Source organism: Lytechinus pictus, chromosome 11 (assembly GCF_037042905.1).
Source record: "Lytechinus pictus isolate F3 Inbred chromosome 11, Lp3.0, whole genome shotgun sequence".
Taxonomy (NCBI): domain Eukaryota; kingdom Metazoa; phylum Echinodermata; class Echinoidea; order Temnopleuroida; family Toxopneustidae; genus Lytechinus; species Lytechinus pictus.
Window position 1 is genome coordinate 27,086,125 of NC_087255.1, and position 22,027 is coordinate 27,108,151.

The 22,027-nt window shown below is 37.0% G+C and overlaps 1 long non-coding RNA gene across 1 annotated transcript; it reads right to left on the reverse strand.

The window, feature by feature from the left end:
- Window positions 1-10,892: 10,892 nt before the first annotated feature.
- Window positions 10,893-11,827, reverse strand: LOC135156003 (uncharacterized). Its single transcript, XR_010295132.1, has 2 exons — window positions 11,628-11,827; window positions 10,893-11,146 (listed from the first exon to the last, which is right to left on the reverse strand). It is a non-coding gene; the product is annotated as an uncharacterized LOC135156003 (long non-coding RNA).
- Between the last annotated feature and the right edge of the window lie 10,200 nt (window positions 11,828-22,027).

Consider the following 22,027-nt stretch of genomic DNA (forward strand, 5'->3'; position numbering starts at 1 on the left):
TAAATCTGACAGAACTTTGAGAAAGATTGATAAGATGAGAGGTACAGTAAACAACTCTGAAATGATTGGAAATTTATTCATAGAATTTCTCTGCCCTGATGGAGATATTGACAGCATTAATACATCATTATCCGTTGAGCAGCAGAAAGGCTATGATTCTGTCTAAAGCTTTATACTAATGGATGCCCTTCTGGCAATAAGAGAATAATATAATGAGGAAGATATTCAGAAGAAAATCTAGAGTTAAATAAAAGCTGAATCTTTGTCCCAAAATGCAAATGAATCTAGGATAATCCTTCAAACCGAATTCCCAGAAGGATCTTATATGTACGTACATGTTTCCATGATAACATATTAAAGTGGTTTTAATACCAGAGCGCAGGAAATATGTTTGTCAGAAGATTAGCTTGCAACGTAATATGCATTCGGTATGCAAGTTAGAACACAATATTGTGATTTTTATCTTAAATTTGAATAACTTGAAAAAATGACTGAATTACAATATAATCAGTCCATTGAAATGATACTCCACCCAGAAATTTATTAGAGGACAAAGATCAAGTGGGTTAATATGATGTACATGTATTGGCATCATTAGCTTGGTCAATAATCCTGCAGATTTATTTCTTAATAAAAAAGGACTTGAATAAAAATCTTTTGAAACTGCTAAAGATAAATCTTTAGGATTCAAGCAAAATCCATAAAATAATTATTCCCTGACAACAATTGATCTGGATTTAAATTAGTGCAATTTAGCACACTACACTGCCCAATTCTGGCAAAAGGAAGCAAGTGACACATCAGTCAAATTTTAGTTATTGTTGTTTCTGAAACACCCTTTGCATGTTGCACGTTCAGGCAAAATTCGCGGAAGAAATTATCACTCTATGGACAGATGTTGAGGAAAATATGCTGTTAAATTGCATTGATGCCAATTGATATGATGAACACACATTGCTCATTTACAACAAAATGATACTTACATGTACATGTATTAACTTGCTTCCTTTTGCCATATAGTACGGCAGTACAGTACATGTACATGTACTTGCTATGCATGAAGCATAAAAACCTATTGAATTAATAATAACAACAAGTGGAACGCCTCTGGCTGTCTCACCTGCATCACGCGATTCAATATAGCAGCAGTGCTGACTTTGAAAACTACTATAAAATGATTATTCACAAAAAACACCATTCATATAATGATACAATACTACGTTCATTGACATTTGACCTTGATCATGTGACCTAAAACTTGCCAGTGATACTTGATTACCCCTATATCCACATTTTATACACTACATATATATCTATAAACTTTGAAAGTTATGACAGCAATCTAATAATTCCTCTAAAATGGCAAGTATGACCTTAAATGACCTTTGACTTTGGTCATGTGACCTGAAACTTGCATGATATGTTCAGTGATACTAGATAACTCTTATGTCCAAGTTTGATGAACTATACCAATATACTTACAGAGTTATGATGGTAACTCAACAAATACCCCCAACATGGCCAAAGTCCATTGACCTTTGACCTTGGTCATATGACCTGAAACTCGAACAAGATGTTCAGTGATACTTGGTTACTCTAATGTCCACGTTTTATGAACTAGACCAATACACTTACAGATATATGATGGTAATTTAACAAATACCCCCAACATGGTCAAAGTTCATTGACCTCAAATGACCTTTGACCTTGGTCATGTGACCTGAAACTGGGACAGGATGTTCAAAGATACTTGATTACTCTTATGTCCAAGTTTCATGAATCAGATCCATAAACTTTCAAAATTATGACGGTAATTCATCAGATACCCCCCATATTGCCAAAGTTAATTGACCTTACATGACCTTTGACCTTGATCATGTGACCTGAAATTCGCACAGAATGTTCAGTGATACTTGATTACTCTTATGTCCAAGTTTCATGAATCAGATCCATAAACTTTCAAAGTTATGATGGTAATTCAACATATACCCCCAATTTGGCCAAAGTTCATTGACCCTAAATGACCTTTGACCTTGGTCATGTGACTTGAAACTCAGGGAGGATGTTCAGTAATACTTGATTAACCTTATGTCCAAGTTTCATGAACTAGGTCCATATATTTTCTGAGTTATGCTGTCATTTCAAAAACTTAACCTTCGGTTAAGATTTGATGTTGACGCCGCCGCCACCGCCGCCGTCGGGAAAAGCGACGCCTATAGTCTCACTCTGCTATGCAGGTGAGACAAAAATCATATCAGATATCAAGATTACTATTTCATGCTATTTCTCAGTATTGTTATTGATTTGTCTTAATCTTCACAATACCTTTAATACATCTCCTGTTGCTAGGCTGAAGTGTACATATGAAGTTATAACAGTTTAGTGTACATTAGATTATTGGAGAACGGAAAGAGATAATAATACTGTCTACTGGCACTGCATCAGTGATACCAATCCACTTAATAGCTCATTCAGACAAGAGGAAATTGGTACCATACTCGTATAAAGATAATCTCTGGAAAAATTGCCCTATCGAAAAAGCAATGAACATCACTTGGTGTAAAAACTAGGGTGTTAATACTAACACCAGTTGGTTTCTCTGGAGGAACACTCTGAGGTGTTAAAATTACACCCTAAAATGAGAATATTGTTACCAGAGTGCTAGAGTAACAAATGTGTTTTACTATTAACACTGATCAGGGTTTAATTAACATTTTTTATAAGTGGAGTAAAATGGTGTGGTCCTCTATTACTAGACAACACTACAGTTTTTGCCATGTGAGGTCATTATATGAAAAACCGCCTAATCCCGGGGCCTAATCATACTGTACATGTCGTCAGTGATTTTATAAACTGGCTCAAACCTCTGCTGGTCTCCAAAACATAATTTAGAGATAATCGCGTTCAATGTTTGGATGTTTTTCAGACGCTCATAACTTCGCACTTTGAAAGAAACCAGATCAATTATTTACATGAATACCAATTTAAAGCATACATTCTATTTTTTTGTAATGTACACATTTTTGTCTGCAATTCGTATTCATTCTTTCAATGTTTGAAATGAAGCGCATGTATGCATTTCAGACGCTGCTAATTTTTATCCAAAACAGGGGGTTTGCGCCAGTTTGTAAAATCGCGTGAACCATGTGCACTATTTTTAACGGCCTAACCACAGTTTGATCCAGTTCGTGAAGTCATTTTAATACATGTATGCCATGTGCATGTTTTTTTAGAGGCACAAATCCTGCGCAAACCACATACGCGCATCATCTAGGACGGGTTTTTGACCTGTGCGCGCCATTCCAGAGACTTCATAGTACACAAAGAATGGTTTGTGCCAGTTCGTAAAATCAAAGGAGGGGGTGGAGGCGGTTCGTAAAAAAATATGTCCTTTTTTTTTTAATACAAATTTTGATCTGAAATTCGGCAAATCAATAGAGTGAATCAAGGGCTTTCAGAATGTGCAAAAAAATAGATTTCAAAAATTTAACCGAAAATTAGGTTTGAGCCGATTCGTAAAATCAGACGATGTGCAAGCTAAAAACCTCCCTTATATTCTGATACATGTACACCTTCACATGTCAAATTTGAATCTAGTGGTTTGATATCTGATTTTTTCTAAAGCTTAAAAGGTCATGTCCACCCCAACAAATTGTTAGGGAAAATAATTACAATGCCACATTTTTATCGAAATCGGATGTTACATACAAATATGTTAATGTTTCGCTTGATTGAATAAGGGTAGCCTAATATGGATAATACAAGTGCAAATGAGGGAAGTGGTGTCATTATTCACTCACTATCTATTTGGTATGTCATTACATGATTTTAATGAAAAAAGGGACAAATCACTTTTCCTATTATTGTAAGACAATGTTTTATTACTCAAAGAGGAATGGCAAGTGTTGTACATGTACATACAGATTTATTGAAGAGACTCTTTACTGTCAAGATTTTATTTTTTCATAATGTAAAAAAAATAAATAAATAGGGAGTGAGTGGAATCTTCAGCTGGTTCATTGAAAATCACCTGTGTAGTGCATACTGTTATGTGAAAGTGAAACTTATCAAATCTCATAGCTTTCTTAGAAATTTTTGATCAGATTTCAATGAAATTTTCAGTGTTTCACTGGTTTCATATTTCACTATTTATTAAGAAAAATAATCAACTTCTTGCTGGGGGTGTACTTAAAACTTTATACAGAGAAAAATGATACTATCATACTAGCCTACCGTATACATTTTTCATACATACACATAAGTGTAGTGAAACAAACATATAAATAATTCATGAACAAGAATAAGGGTGGTCTGAAATGGGATTTATCCCAGTTTGCCTACAAAACCTCTAGAGATAGAGCCTTTCATCATATTAGCCCCCAAAAGTTATTTTCCTCTCCTTCACGATTCCTAATTCCCAATCACAATGTCTATCCAAGCATGAACATATACCAAATGAATTCTCTAGTGCAAAAACAAAGGCAGCCGCAGGTCTGGTCTACTCGCTTTCATCTGAGAAATGCCGGAAAGCAAGATGTTGCCACAATTCTTTTTATCAAGTTGTAAAAAAAAAAAACCACAACCTTGTTTTAGAAGTTTTTATATAAATTCTCATTTGTCAGCCGAGAGAAATATTGATTCAGACAGTCCCATGTGTTTTGTTTTAATTTCAATTTCCCTTCCGCTCTTGGCATATCTAATTTGACTCTGGAAATTTCTCAGTTGTAACCTCATTATAAAGCAAGGACGGAGAGAAAAACAAAAAGAAAAGGATACAGTATGTAACACAGTATTCCTTCACTTCATACATTATTTGCCCCACCCCCTTCTCTCTCAAAATTTTGTTTGAATATGAACAGATTGACAGTTTTCCTGTTCATTTCATTAGACTACATGTACATTTAAACTTATATTTTAAAAGCCTTTCTCATGTTTGGGTTGTTTCTATCATTTTGCAACATGACTTCAATAATTTGAAACAGCTTGAATGTTGTTTGTTCAAGGAAAGCAAACCATAGTGACAATTCATTCATCTAATGAAGATATTAACATTATATAATATGTACTGTGCATATATTCATACAACTTTGTGCAAATACATGACACCAATCACAATTTCTGTTACTATTTCAAACAGAATGGCCGTCTGGTCGATTTGACAGAATTGACTGTCTGTTTGAGAACAAAAATCTGTCATTTTGACGATTCCTTCATCTAATGAAGATATTAACATGGTGTACTTTAAAGATGTGCATGTTTATAAAGTTGTGCAAATTACATGACACCAATCCCAATCAGCAAATAAAGCACCACAAATAATTTTTTTTCCAAAATCTGATATACGTAGTTAAACAATATTTCTTCTTCTTTTTATGTGTGTGAGGGTGTGTGTGTGTGCGTGTGTGGGTTGTTAGGGAAATGTTCATTGAACTGTCTGTATCACATGATTGTAAACTCATGCTTGTACAGATATGTTATCATTCAATTTTATATCATATTTATTTACATGTATCTGTGATTTAATTATTTAATTTTTTTATCCAAGTATTTGTTTTCCTGCGTCAATCAAATGAACATTAATTCATTTAATTTCCGCTGTTTTCATACTTCAGATTATGTTTTTCTTGAATAAGTTTGGAAAGGAGACGTTAAGATAAAAAAATCATGAATTTCAAGACTTAAATGCATTTAATATTCACTATTGTCTGCTTTAATAGATTTCCTATACTGTGGCAAGTTGAAATGAAGAAAAGAAACAAGGGTGTGGCATATCTTTCTGTCCTAACTACAATTACATGTAAGTGCACGATAATGACATCATTTCATCTTTATGTTTCCATTATGCCAAGTACATGTAGCCTATAATGAGATGTTAGGTTTTTCCCATTAGCCAAATCGCCAATACAAACATATACAAGTACGTATTGTTGTGCATGTGTGTGTGTTATTTTTTTTCAGTCAGCTTTGACCATTTTAGGAAGTTTACCAAACTAAAAGTGATAAGAATGGTTCCCATATAAAATTGTTAAAGGTCATATACAGTAGGAAGACAAAACAGTTATACTGTAGTGGAAAATAGAAATAAAAATCCAGAGTTTAAACATTTTCACAGCTTACCAGCTGAGTGTGTATGTGCTCAACTTCACAAATTTTGGAAAATGGGATATGTGTACATACATGTGCATACAGTATGTACATATATATTGTGCTGATAATCACTGACCTGAATCATACATGTACATGTATGTGAAAGGAGACTGCTTTGTATGATAACGTGAACATTTTCATTATTTCCTTGTTTCGCAGGTTTGAAATTAGAACTTCAAATGATTTGCAAAAAAAAAAAAAAAAAAAATGTTGAAGTTAGAATCAAGCATGTGTTTATAACCAATATTATCTACATGTATTTTACAGCTCATTTGGCGCTACTTTTCAGCCATGATTCTGCTTGAAATTGTGGCAGTTTCGTATAGAGTGACAGCTATAGTGTAGAAGCAATCATATGGTTTAGGATTTCAATCTTCTCGTATTCTTTTGAATAAGAATTTTGATCTGAAATGAAAAGAGTTATTGACAGCCTTTCAGAATATATGCAAAAAAATAATCAATTTAAAAAAATTGACCCAAAACTATATGTAGGTTTACAATGTATGTATCAGGCCGGTTTGTTAAAATCACTGACAATATGATTCAGGCAGTACACTCCCTACTGTTGCAGAGATGCCAACCTAAAGGGATGGTTGTCAGGAATATTTACCATATTTGTCAGGAACAAATGGGAGTTTCTCAGGAACATCCCGCGAAGTAGCATCGTTTATACAGGGATGCCACTAGGTGTCCTCCAAAAATACTGAAACTCATCGCGGGCCGGGACAGTGTCCAAGAAAAAAAAAATTAGGGGGGTCCACCTTTAATTTTGGGATGGACACATGTAACAGGTAAAAAATTGGACAAGCAAAAAAAAAAAAAAAAAAAAAAAAAAAAAAAAAAAAAAAATAGGAGGGGGGGGTCTGCCCCCACCTCAAATTTAGGGGAGGGGGGGGGGGGGGGGAGGACCAAGTGGCTTCTTACCTTGTTGTGATCGATGACTTTGAAGTCAATTAGGTTTGAAAAACTGACGGTAGTTAGTTGTGTGTTTCTCATAGAACGCTAGACCAAAAGCTTCAGTCTCTGTATTTTGGTTGTTCAGCTGAACCGCGTTGGCTCCACTCACCAATACATAGACTGAAGAGTTGTTGGCCCGTACATTAAGACAACGTATCAGCTAGCTGATACGTACGTAACCCAAGGAGCTCCGGCCCGCTTTTCGGGCCGGAGCTCCCTGAGTTCCGTATCAGCATGCAGCAGTAACGTTAGATCTAACATTCGGCGGAAACCCGATTTTCGGATCGTTTTTGGTACATCAAATGTCACATTATGAAAAAATAATTACATCCAAACTTACGAGAAAATATATAAAATTCAGAAACATCGTACCTTAGACCGCAGTTACCGCTAATTCCTTTCAAATGATGATCAAAACTTAGTCATCCTCGAATCCTTCGTTGGTCATCGTAAGTTGCCATCTTGGATGACGTCATCATCTTTACAGTCGTATTTACCAGTCGCTATTATACCGCGATTCGTGCCGCTGATTTGTGCTTGTCTATGTGCGTGCGTTCGGAACTTGTCGCTCGCATTGATTGGCCAGGATATCGATAATTCTAATCAGAAAGCCTTGATAAAAGCATAACTCAATGAACGTAGTAGGCAGTGCGCGCGTTTATAAATTATAGTAGAGAAACTCCCGTTGGTTTACCGTTGGCCACACACACGATACATGTATACACAATATACACGCATATATACATGCACAATACACAATACACGGATATATACACATGCACAGCAAAGCAATACACAATACACATGTATTGTAATTGTTTTTTCCGTAACCTTTTTATTGTTGCCGTAACACCGTAATTGGAGGAATAAAATCGGAACAAATACGGCGAATCCGGAACGGTTGGCATCTCTGCTGTTGTTGCGCAGATACGCAAGTACATTCACTACATTCAAACAACATGAAGAGCATTGCATGTTCATGACTCATCATTTCAGTCCATCAAATCTTAATCAGCCAGACCAATGCTTGCATCAGCTTTTAGAGGAAAGTAAAAATGCAATCACACCCACATGGAAAAAAAACTATAAAAAAAGGCTTTAAAAATGAAACAAACAAGATGATATTGCATTTTCAGCTACCGGTATATTTGATAATCATATCGCCAGCGCTGGCATCAGATTTGGCAAAATACATGTATTGCCATCCCTGGAATAACCCTTGAATCATATTAACATCTAATACTGAACCATACATGTATACAAATAGAATTGTAAAAAGAGAAATTACATTCATTCATTTACTTTATTTTCTCTATTATTCATTGCCTATGATTATTATTCCAGAATGTCTAAGTTAAACTTTGCTACATGTAGGTACGCAATATATTTAATGAGGCAAAGAAATGCCTGGTATTTGTGTAATATTACAATGCATTATCTTAGCAGACAATAGAGACTGTTGCCTAGGAAAAAAAAGGATAACAGGATTAGCTCTGTTGTTTACACTGTTAATTTCACTGAGGTCATTCAAGAGTCTTCTAGAACATGAAAAAATGGACTGTTAAAAAAAGAAGCGGAATGTTCTTTTTAAAGACAATACTAGAAGCTTCCAGAATAGTGGAAATTAATATAAGTTGGCAGTTTCTTCAAGTATCAGATCAAAACTCAGAGTTTCACGCCAGTCTATATTTCAGAGCATTGTTCACGGTAGGCCTACAACATTAACTTCCGTGGAATAATGTGCACACCGTCAATTACATACATGTAACTGTTTACAGTTCAAGGAATTCTCAATTCTCATCAAGATCATTTTCAACCCATGGATTGCTGAAATCGACTGTTTATCATCATCAACTTCATCTTCACGGACATTTCAACTCACTTCAGTGACTCTAATATCCATCGCTTTTCAACTTCACCAGCATTGTGGACTTTAATCTAAGGAATCATTGCCAGCTAAAAATTTAATACAGGGATTTAACCAGAACTGACCCTTCAATACATCTAAGATAATTTATTATTGTGTTTAGTTTGTATTCTATCTCATACTTGTATTAAAATAAACAGATGAAAAAGTGATTCAACTAAAATTCTTTTGATTGTTTACATTATGGTAACTTTGCCATCCAATGGTAACTACATGTACCATGTTAACGCTGGTCAACAGCCAATCAGAATCAAGGATTCCATGCAAGTAACAATTGCATGGCAAAGTTACCAAATGGTAACTTTTATGCAACGGGGCCCTGGTCTCTGACTGTTAGTATGGTAATGTCTGTGACTGTGGTAACTGAAAATGTATAACTGACACTTTGTGAAAAGGTCCCTGTTTTAGCCTCATTTCACCTTATAACCCAAACGATTCCTTTAGAGATTGAGGAAACATATTTTGCAGTCTTGAGTATTTTCCAAAATGTTCAAACAATTTCTAATCATTTTTTCACAATAATTTTATAATATGAATAAGGTTTTCGATTTTCATCAAACAACTTTATTAAAACAACATTGTATCCTTGTACTGTACATGGAGGCATGAACAGATGGTTGTTACGATATTGAACAAATGAAAAAACAATCAAAAGAATTTTTATAGTTAAATCATTTTTTCATCTGTTGATAACCACCACATTTTACACACTTCTGATCGTCTCCAACAGGCCGTTCCCGATACTCCCCTTCTAGCATACCGACGCCCACCGAATCTCAGGGACCTCATTGTTCGTGCTGAAGTGCCCTCCCTCACTAACCATTCTTCTCCCATACAGCATGGCACCTTTAAATGCACCAGCAACAGGTGCATCATATGTGAAATACACCTTCACGAGGGCGATACTTTCACCAGCAACTCTACCAGCCTGTCTCACCAAATCAAGGGCAACATCACATGCACTACCACTAATGTTGTATATCTCATCACTTGCAGAGTTTGTAGGGTACAATACATCATAGGGGAAACCAAGACCACACTCAAGAAACGATTCTACGGGCACAAATCCACCGTCAACACAGCAAAGCTGGACACTCCAGTTGGCCGCCATTTTAACCTCCCCAACCACTCTATCACTGACATGATGCTACAGGGCATCGAATCTTTAGGTACCCGTCCTGACTCAGTCCGTACTAGCAGGGAGAAGCTCTGGATGAGACGACTTCGCACCACCCAACCTCATGGCCTGAACATCCAAGAGGGGAACGACTGATTATTCTTTCCTATCCACTTTCAATTTATATATACATATCATTTTTCCCCTCAGCTCTTTTGAATAGTTACAATACATTATAGTTTCTTCCTCTACTTTCCTCCCATATCTCATACAAGCTCAGCTCCAATTTTTCCTCCCTTATTCAGGCGATATAATAATTATTATATATATATATATTTGTTTTTTCTCCACTCACCTCTTTTAAATTTACCACATTTGCTTATTTACATGTATACTATGGTTTCTTCATGATACACCCCCTCTCTTCTATATTTGCTTTTACCTTTTTAGGCAATTTGCTTCCTCTTTTTCACATATACAGGTTTTTTTTTTCCCTACTATATAGTCTTATATTTTTCCCGTCACACCTAGCGGATTACAATATCAGTTACACCATATGTGTATTTATATTTTTTCATATACATTTCTTTTTTGGATATATTTATATACATATCACTTATAGATACATATTTACACTTACCTTCTTCTCTTAGTTTGTTTATTGCTTTATCATATATACTTATATGTCTTTTGCACATTATCAGTTGTTCCCCATTCTTTCCTTTTTTTTTTTTTTTCCCCCACTCTTATGCACCAGTTTATTATGCCTTTCTTTGTAACCTGTTTGACCCACCTCTCACTAATTCTCTTGTTATTCATCCCATTATCACTGTTTTGTTCCAGATCCTGTTTGATGTTGCCTGCCTCATTATCTTAATCCCTCTTGGCTTGAGGTCTTTTACTGGCCTTACTTACACTAACTTCCCTTTGTGTCTGCCTACTCCTTTTCTTTCATCCCCTTCACTAACCTGATTGGTCTTCTCTACTCACTAATGCCCCTTTTAGGTGGTTTCAAACCGCCTCGATCACAAGAATCCCCGTTAAATTACGAGAACTTTTTTAGGCTGAAAAATACCCATTAATTATTCCTGCATTCACACCGCCCTGAAACATACCCTTCGGGATAAGTTCCTGAAGTTACGAGCATGCGCAGTATGGTCTGATAAGCAGCAAGGCACGAAATTCAAAATCACTAGTCCAGCAGCAACCCATGCACAGCGCCGCACCCAACGACACGCTGGGCTAAAAGTTCCCGTAATTTGCTTTCAGACCGCCAAAATACCCACGACCTTGGAAATATCCCCGCGAAAGTTCTCGTAATTTCGCCAAGTACCTACTATTTATCGGGTATTTTCTTTCGGGGATATTACGCGTAGTTTGCTTTCACACCGCCAAAATACCTGGTATTTTCTGATCGGGGTAAATTTCCCGATCAGAGAATACCTGGAACTGGCGAACTTCGAGGCGGTCTGAAACCACCTTTTGTCTCCTTGTTTCTAGTGTTGCTGTAGCTTGTTTGTGGTCTATATTATGGTTGTTCCACTTTATATGTTTGTCATTTTGCCTCCAACAAAGATTCTGCTAGGATCGAAAGCTTAGGCCCCTTTTTGACTTTCTATTTTAATACACGAGATAGAATACAAACTAAACAAAATAATAAATCATCTTAGATTAAATGGAATCCTTGATTCTGATTGGCTGTTGACCAGCATTACCATGGTACATGTAGTTACCATTGGATGGCAAAGTTACTGGTAACTTTTATGCAACGGGGCCCTGTCCTTTTCAGCCAATCAAAACCAAGTGGATTTCACTGAAACTGTCAGAGCTGACAACTTTCATAAAACACCCCCTTGTCTCTATCAAAAACGAGCTACGGTATTGTGTTACATGTACCAGTGTATCAATTTAAATTCACTCTCCTAAATTTAGTTAATATCACTTCATAATCAAGCATTAACTTTTAATACCCTACTAAAGCATGCTACATGTACATGTATGTCCATGTAAGCAAGCCACAGCCATTCATCAGTACGGTACTTTCATTCATAAATCAACAGAGATCAATAAAGCATAAAGACAATGCTTTTAATAGCATGCTTGATTAAACATTGCATACTGTACGTCGATTGCATGAAATTACTGTACATACAGTATGCAAATTTAAAGTACAAAGCTGACATTCAATGTACATGTACACAAAGATGTGAGATATGATTCAACAGTCCAGCATGGTAGCTGGAATGCAATCAATATGAATTTAGCCTGGTTAATTTACAAATTGGAAACAAGCCAGCAGCCGCTGCTTGACATGGAGGCCTGCATACTGTGCAGTGTAATAAGGAGGTCAGAATAGGCAGTAGGCATCAGACACCCTCAGTCTGATATTTTTACATTTTGCGATGGGTGGTAAAAATGAAAGAACAAATTTGTGATTGCATCATGGTCAGTGTTTTGAAATATATGTGAAACAATGATGTTAATTGGCATTATAATAATAATAATAATATATAATCCGCTTTTATATAGCGCTTAATACATCGGAACAATCAACAACGTGTCTAAGCGCTTTACAGATATATTATTACCCCGGTCATCGGTTTCACTCAGTCGTTCCAGCATACAATGTGTGCACATCCTCCACTCCCTGGGGAGTATTCCATTCAGTCGCCGGTGAGGCGCACACAGTACTGGACAAGCTACATGTACAATGACTTTCACATCCTACCGGGTACCCATTTACATGTAGCACCTGGGTCGAGAGTGGCAAAGCGTGGATTAACGCCTTGCCAAAGGACTCCAGACCGCGGTGGGATTCGAACACACACCCTGTTTACAATGCGAGAGTCAGAACCACTACACTACGTCTCCTCCACACTGCCATAATTACTGCCATGTAGATGTTGATTGCAAAACCAACATGTACATACGAAGGCTATATACATGTACATGTATGTAGGCAAGTGTTTCACAAAGAGAAGTTTGACTTTATAAGGGGGGGGGGGGGTACTCAGTATCAATGTATGATACGTATGTGCTGTGGTTGAGACCCACTTTTTCAGCCTAAATTTCCATTCCAGAGTATCACCAATTCAGGCAGCCATAGAGATTGCCATTTTTTCCCCGTTCCCGAGACCCTCAAATTTGTGATTTCTCGCTGCAAAGAACACCCATCATGATCTACTCAGCCGGTCAGAGCGGCGAGCTTGATTAGTGCTCAGCCATTATACCAGCCGAAGCTCGAAGTGCCTGCAGCTAGCTTGCGCTTGGCCCGATAAGAATCTAGCAAGACGTGCGCACGTTTTTTACATACATGTAGCCGCTACCGATTACGCCTATGATCTAATGAGTTCCGGAGACCCCCATTTTTTATGTGGTCCGTTCCAGAGCATTGCATTTTTAGCATCGTTGATCCAAGATCCGCTCCAAAGACCCTCATTTTAAGACCGAGATTTAGTTCAGAGCCCCCTATTTTCAAGTTGGCGCAGCACATAGGTATCGTGTTATAATTCAAGTACCCCCCCCCCCTGGGGGGCCATGCTTTATGAATGACTTAATGCTTGATTATGTGCATCTTCTGAGCACAATCTGACCAATTTGGTGATGTATTAATACTACATACATGACATAACTTCAACATTATGTCATTTGATCGCTCTTACATGGTTTTATATATTCTTATTGTCTTATATCCCTTTACTTATGGTAGATGCAGTATTATATATCTATAATTTCAAACTTACGATTGCTTTAATGTTTGATGCTTATCATTCTAATGCTTGTAGATACATAATGATGTGATTGGGGAAGTATTGTGGGGGTTGGCTTGAAGTGACCAAGTTACATGTATGACCATTGTATTTTGCCGATTCTAAATATCTTCTTTTTATTTTCACCATTGGTGTTATGACCTGGATGGGGTTGGGAGGTTTGGGGAGGAAGACCTGTGGGTTATGGCTATTAAGTTAGCCTTTTCCATACCCAGGCAGCCTCTCCAACTCTCATCCAGGTCTTATTTTCTATATCATGTACAAGTTTGATTGATACTGTCTCTGATCTGTTTGTACTCTTATTTTTTTGAATGCCAAATAAAATAATAATAATAATAATACTGCACACAAGTTAGAAATAATGACGTGCAAATTTCAGTCACACTTGATTTACATGTGGGTTGTGAAATGCCACTGGGGTTTAGTTTTCAAATGAAACGGTAGCAACCAACCAGCAAATTCATCACTGGACAACGCACCACAGAGTAAAGAGTGACGGGGGGAAAACTCGTTGGACTTGGTTTTATTTCAGGTTGTATGATGTCAAAATTGCAAGTTCGGACTGGTAAAAAATCAATGGATCCAAAGTCAGCATACATGAATTTGCATACTGATGAATAATTCATGAAGAACAGGTACTGTATGTAGGCTAGGGTTCAAAATTCCTTGTGACTGAAGTTCATGGCTGATGAATCTGGCCTTTTTGCTCATTAGCATAGGGACCTGCGGTCTGACTGTACCTCTGTATGTAGATCTCTCTTTTGTTCTCAGCTCAGCCTGATATGATTGAAACTTTTATCAACAAGTGGGTCTTGACACAAGACTACCATTCATGTACATGTAACGCAAAACAACTAATGCAAAATTGAAGATGTATGTCTCAAAGCCTTGTCAAAAGGCTAATTACAAGATCTGTTCATTTATTCATAATTGGCATGTATTGCTCATCTCCTGCAATTTTCAAGGTATTCACCTTTTCCAGTTAATCCCCGGATTTAAAGACAATACATCTTTTCAGCAACAAGCCATAAGCTGGAATTAGTAAGGGCTAAATCAAGGCTAAATTGAAACGGTAATACATGTACATGTATGTGTACATCATTTACCTTCTAACCGTATTGGATTCCACACATTTATTAGTCCAAGTGTGTAGGAATTACATTGTAAAAATTAACAGCACAAAGGAGAATACTCCAAAAAAATATATCAATCTAGTTTGAACAAACAAAGCTCACAACCTTTTTTCATCATTCAGACACGGCTGAACAAATATCTCCACTCAGTGAAATGTATGGTACTATAAAATCGGCAACTCTCAGACAAATGAAAATTTTGTTCAAAAATTGCACGATTGAGATAGAATCATGGATTGCACTGACAATTACTTTTATTCTAAACCAATTTTATCTAGAAATTGTTGTTTCATGTATTTTGCAGAATCTATAGCATCGTTTATACCTCAGAATTCATGCTGTTCAAAGTGAACATTCCTCAACGAAAGTTAAGATTATTCACTATAAAGGGAGGGGGCAATCAAGACTGAGCAACATAATACATTTACAGTACAGGCCAAAACTTTTGGGCCACCCTCAGATTTAAAAAGATAATCATAACACTGCATTCTGTATAAAGCAAATACTGAATGGGCTATGACAGTTCCATAACATCATACATGTACAGTATGCATGTTTCCAACGAGTTTTGACTTCACTTAAAATTTTAAAGTACCCCAGTCCGTTTTACATTGAAATTTATGCATTATATACAATTTGAATACATATATTTAAACTTTGAATATTTTATATTGTTTTTGTGTTTTTAACGACTTGAAAGTTTGTCTGAGCCTTGTCTAACATAGCAACAAATAATATATGCACACTGGATTCTAGCAGAAGATGTCTGAAAGTTTGCATGGTTGCACCAACAATCGCTGAAGCGGCTTATACGGTACATTATAATGTAAAGTCCTGGAAAAGACTGCGATAAAAGTGGACAGAGGTAGAAGTGACATGGAGAGGCGAGAAAGTGGAGGTTAGAAAGAAAGTAGAGTATCTTCGGAAATGAGTGTAGTCTTAAAGAGGACTGTTAACCAGAAAGAGTGGAAAGCTTGAGCAGTAAGCAGGATGAGAGGCTTGAGTAGAAGGCTGGTTGAGTTGGAGGGGTGAGAGAAGATTGAGTAGATGACAGAAGGCTGGCTTGAGTACATGTAGATAGTGAAGTTTGTAGAGCAGGAGCAGGAGAGAAGACTCGACGTTCGAGGCAGGTTGACTTTACGATCGACACGTTGATTGTCTGCATGTTGACATACGTTTATGTTGCTACGTCAGACAAGCCTCTTACAAGCTTTCAGTTGTTAAAGAATCAACTTTTGCTTTATATGCATAACTTTAAACATATAAAGTTTAAAGGAAACCAAAACCCAAGAATAGAAGCAATCTTATTGGAAAGAATAAAATGAGAGGAATGGTTTAAAACAAGTTTTATCAAAATCGGTTATGAAATATTAAAGTTATGGACATTAAAAAAGTCTTGTACTTTTTATGGGGATCCTAAAATTGGCATTCATACTTCAGAATGGCAGATTTTGTGGACAACTCTCCATTTGTTTTGTACACCAATTTTCAGATTTTCCCCAAATTATCTTTTTAATTACATCTTGCCTCCTTCTGGGCATAGTGTACATGTATGTCATGAGAGAATATAATTCACACCACATACATGTATGTGAAGGTCAGTTATGTAAAATAAAGGGGAAAATCTGGAAATGTGTGTACATAACAAATGGAGTGTTGTCAACAAAATCAGCCATTTTGAGGATACCATAGAAAGTATAAGACTTTTCAAACTTCCATAACTCGCTTTAATATTCTATAACCTATTTTGATGAAACAGTTATATATTGCTCCTATCATTTCATTCTTCCTGTTAAGATTGTCCCCTTGTATTTTGGTTTCCTTTAAATTAAAGGTTATCATAAATTTGAATACATATAAACCGACTGGGGTTTGACGGAAGTGCAATAAAATCCAGTTGAAAATATTACTGTGACTACATGTATGTAATGGAACTGCCATAGCCCATTCTGTATCAAATACTATCGATACATTTGAATGAATGCAAAATGCAGTGTTTTATATGATTTGATTTTCTGTTATTCTTAGGGTGGCCCCAAACTTTTGGCCTGTACTATGTCTATATTTCAGCTAAATGATTGAAATCTGCCCTTTCTATACATCAAAATCCTCCTGATGCTTTTCCATCTCTCCTTTTTTTAATCCCCATAAGGTGGTTTCAGACCGCCTCGAAGTTCGCCAGTTCCAGGTATTCTCTGATCGGGAAATTTACCCCGATCAGAAAATACCAGGTATTTTGGCGGTGTGAAAGCAAACTACGCGTAATATCCCCGAAAGAAAATACCCGATAAATAGTAGGTACTTGGCGAAATTACGAGAACTTTCGCGGGGATTTTTCCAAGGTCGTGGGTATTTTGGCGGTCTGAAAGCAAATTACAGGAACTTTTAGCCCAGCGTGTCGTTGGGTGCGGCGCCGTGCATGGGTTGCTGCTGGGCTAGTGATTTTGAATTTCGCGCCTTGCTGCTTATCAGACCATACTGCGCATGCTCGTAACTTCAGGAACTTATCCCGAAGGGTATGTTTCAGGGCGGTGTGAATGCAGGAATAATTAATGGGTATTTTTCAGCCTAAACAAGTTCTCGTAATTTAACGGGGATTCTTGTGATCGAGGCGGTTTGAAACCACCTATACTCTCTAGTGTTCATGTATCTCATTCTCCTCCCTGTCCCTTATCTCATTCTTAATCCAACTCTATACCCCCTCTCTCTCTCTCTCCTCTTTAAAAAAAATCTTCTTCTCCCTGCAACCCCCCTAAATTCCTATCCCACCCCTTTTCTCCCTTTTTTCACACATCCTCTTCCAGCAACATGTAGGTCCATTCCCACCCCTCCATCTTCTCTCCCCTATTAATCTGTCTTTCTGTTGGTCTACATGTACAAATGTACATGCATCTCTGTCTCTGTCTCTCTCTCTCCATGTGCGTCTCTATCTCTCCCTCTTTTTTACCCATCTTCAGTTCCCCACAGAGTATCTATATACACATGTACATCTCCTGAAGGACAAGAGCGACAGCATAAATTTTCTCTTCTAGACATCACACCTAATTTGTACGGGTCCATAACAACTCAATCGATCATGGCCAGAGAGAGGGGAACTACTACAGGGAAAGATCGTTAAAATCTAATTTAAGAGTTGAAAGAAAGCCTGCACCTCCATGCCATAGAATGGGGGAAATGCAGAACATTGCAATTAAACCCGACAGAAAGGCAAAAATAAGGCCTCTTGATTTATATTTCAAGGCTCAGATTAGTCTGCTGGGCAAACCCTTCACTCAAGTTAAGGGTCTGAATGTGCAGCCTACTCATGCCTTGTGTACTGAAGGCTCTCTCGCTCAGGAACAGCAAGTTTTGTATGTGCTAGTCTTTGCGTGGAGGCACACTTATTGATCAAAGTTCCAATCAGGGTCTGTGCCTGCAGACTAGGCTCAGATGGTAATAACAGCGAAAAGAAAGAAGCTTACATGTACATCTGCATGTACCTACATGTATGTAAAAGACATTTGAGACCTCACATTATTAAAGCAAATATCAATTTGCTTTTTGTATTTTAAAGAATATGATTCACTCTTCATGGTATTATTTCCTTATCTATTTACATGTATATGCCAAGTGTGTATGCTCATATTTTTTTTAATGAGGTATAAAATGAAACAGTAAAAATTTTTTTTTGTAGGATTGTAAACATGTTCTACATACCCTTAATGATCTGTTGAAAATTGTTGCCTGAATGCAACTTATGTACATCTACTGTACATGTCTATCAGTATCAGTAGGGGAAGGCGGGGTAAGTTGAGCATAGGGGCAAGTTGAGCCACCACCCCCAGGCCAATAATGAATGAGTCAGACATTGTGGTGGTGTCATGTATTGATGACCCATTACATGTACATAAACCCTTTACCCCACCACATTGTTTTCGACTTTGAAACAAAAAGTACCTTTTAGAGGGAAAAATACAAATTTCAGCCAAAAAAGTTTAAAAAGGGTGTAAAATAGATCAGTGCTTTTTACCCACACACGTCTTTAAATATAATAAAGAAATAAAGAGCAATATTGTTAGTCCAGTTATGGATCTTCATTCTTGTCATGTAGTCTTTTACATGAGTGATGCATAAGAAATATGTGGATGTGAAAATATAGCATTAAGTTCGGACTGGGGTACTTTGAGCCAGCCAACATGGGGCAAGTTGAGCCATGGTAATTCGTATGGTAATGTATAATAAAAAAAGAAACAAACCTTGAAAAGCCATTAATATGCAGGCAGAAAGGTGCAAATTAACATGACAGTTCTTTTACTTTTAGAGGATATTAGTATTTACAGAGAATTAGCAAGTGAAAAGACTTGAAATAAAAAAATTGACATGCTGGTTCTTCCCGCATACATTTTGTACATAGTTTTTGTGGCTCAACTTACCCCACAAGGTGGCACAACTTACCCCACAGATGGGGCAAGTTGAGCCATTTGACATCGGTTTTTTCAAAGGTCACAATGAATTTCAGTGTGGGGTAGAAAGTTATATATAGGTGAAAAATATTTCCCAAGAATCAAATTTAAAGGCAAGGTACTTATTTAGATCTACAATATAATTAGTCATATTAATTCTAACATGCAAAATGCAAAAAGTGTCACAACTTACCCCGCCTTCCCCTATACAATTATACATACATGTACTGTACAGTTGTAAATGTACATTTTATTATCGTTGTATTTTATGAACAAGCTGCACAATTTCCTTGAAGGATGGGAACATATTCATGTAATATAAAATGCTACCCTTTACAATCCATTACCAAGAGAGGTCTGATGTCAAATATCACCTACATTACAAGGGAGATTTTCTACCACAGTTTGCATGATAACACATGGATCAGCAAGTCTGCCAATTGCATTAAATTATCCCAGTGTTGTTTTCTAACTTGCTGATGCAGAGAGGCATTGCATGCAAAACCCAGCCTTTGGCTCATTAGGCAACATCTGCAGAATATGCATACATCACATGTTCTCATTACATGAGGTATTATTACCCAACAATCATCTGACTGAAGAGAAATTATAGCAATTACTGAACCATGCAACCAGCCAGACTAATTGGGCTTACGATGCAATCACAACATGGTTTCTTATTGGCAAATATTGGTCATGAGTGTAAACAGTAAAAATGTCAATGATATACAATGTACATGTAGTTACAGTCCGACCTCTCTTATCCGGCCTCCCCTTATCCGGATCTCTCTATTATCCGGACGCACATTTGCCGAGATTTAATACGTGAGTAAATTGAGATGGCAATCTTAACTCAATCCTATAGGCAAACTCCCTTTGATTACATATATTTTTCAATATAGTCTACCTAAAACAACATTATTTTTCATGAAAATATCTCACCCAAATCACCGAAAGAACTTAGGCAGGATAATTTTCCAGGAAAATGGGGCGCAATGTAAACATTTCATCACGTTCTCTTTTTGTTTCCCGGGAAAAACAACACATGTCTCACTAGCTAACGCTAGGCCTCAATACGGACAGCGCCATCTATCATGTTTAAGCCTACAGTCAGTGTAACAATGGCTGACATTGCGAAGCTGCGATAGCCGCCGCGATGATCTTATTGTAAAACTTAGTTTCATCGAGTCATTCATTCTCTTTCTTTCGAAGTATGCTCGATTTATACCTCAATCATTTGAGCAGGTAAATCATCCAACAGTTTTGGCCACCAATCGATTTTATTTCCGTAAAAATACCGCCTATAATTTGCACTGACACTGCAGTGAATACTGTCTGTGTATGCCCACTAAATAGACTACGTGCAGCTTCTATTGCGGAGGCAGCTGCGTGTATTTAATATTGGGTCTCCCAGATCCGGATAAATCCCTTATCCGGATTGGTGCTGGTCCCAACGTGTCCGGATAAGAGAGGTCGGACTGTATAATGGTATCAATACTATTGATGATGATGATGTATTGCTAAAATTATCATTACAAGTAAAATTGCTGTTGTATTATCACCATCATCATTATTAGAGTCATAATTATCATCATCATCCTCAACAATAAAATTATCATCATCATTATAATCATAATCGTCATCATCATCATCATCATCTTCATCACCATCATCATCATCACCATCATTATCATCAACATCATCATCATTCATCATCTCATCATAACCATCATCATCAACATCAACATGATCCTCGTCATTCATTATCATAATCATCATCATCATCATCCTCAACATTAACATGATCCTCGTCATTCATCATCATAATCATCATCATCATCTTCATCACCATCATCATCATCACCATCATAATCATCATCATCATCATCGTCATCATCATTATCATTATCATCATCCTCAACATCAACATGATCCTCGTCATTCATTATCATAATCATCATCATCATCATCCTCAACATTAACATGATCCTCGTCATTCATCATCATAATCATCATCATCATCAACATCATCATCATCATCCTCAACATCATTATCATCATCATTATCATAATCATCATCATCATCAGCATAAATAACAATCACCATGACTAGGCATGACCATAACGTACAGTATTAATATTGATCATACAGATTGTTATTTTGATCATTGGTGACATTGTCTCTTAACCCTTTAGCACCTGAACCGCCCGAGACCGCCCTTCCTATTACACACTGAACCGCCTTTAACCGTCCGTACGTTTTCTTTGCGCTATAGTATCTCTTGTCTATGATTTACCATGGTAATATTGCGTGTGCATACCGTATAGGTTGGCTGCTACATAGATCTGCATAGAAAAGTGTATGCTCCTATTGAGTATAATAGAGAAAAACCGATTGACATGCATCGGTGTGTAGCAAGTTCCAGACTGTTGCGCAGTCGATCTCAGCAAAGATGGCTGCGTCCATGTCTCGGAAAACCACTTACTTCGCCGAAGAAGCTCGGGCCTTGCTATATGTTCATCAAAACGTTGGA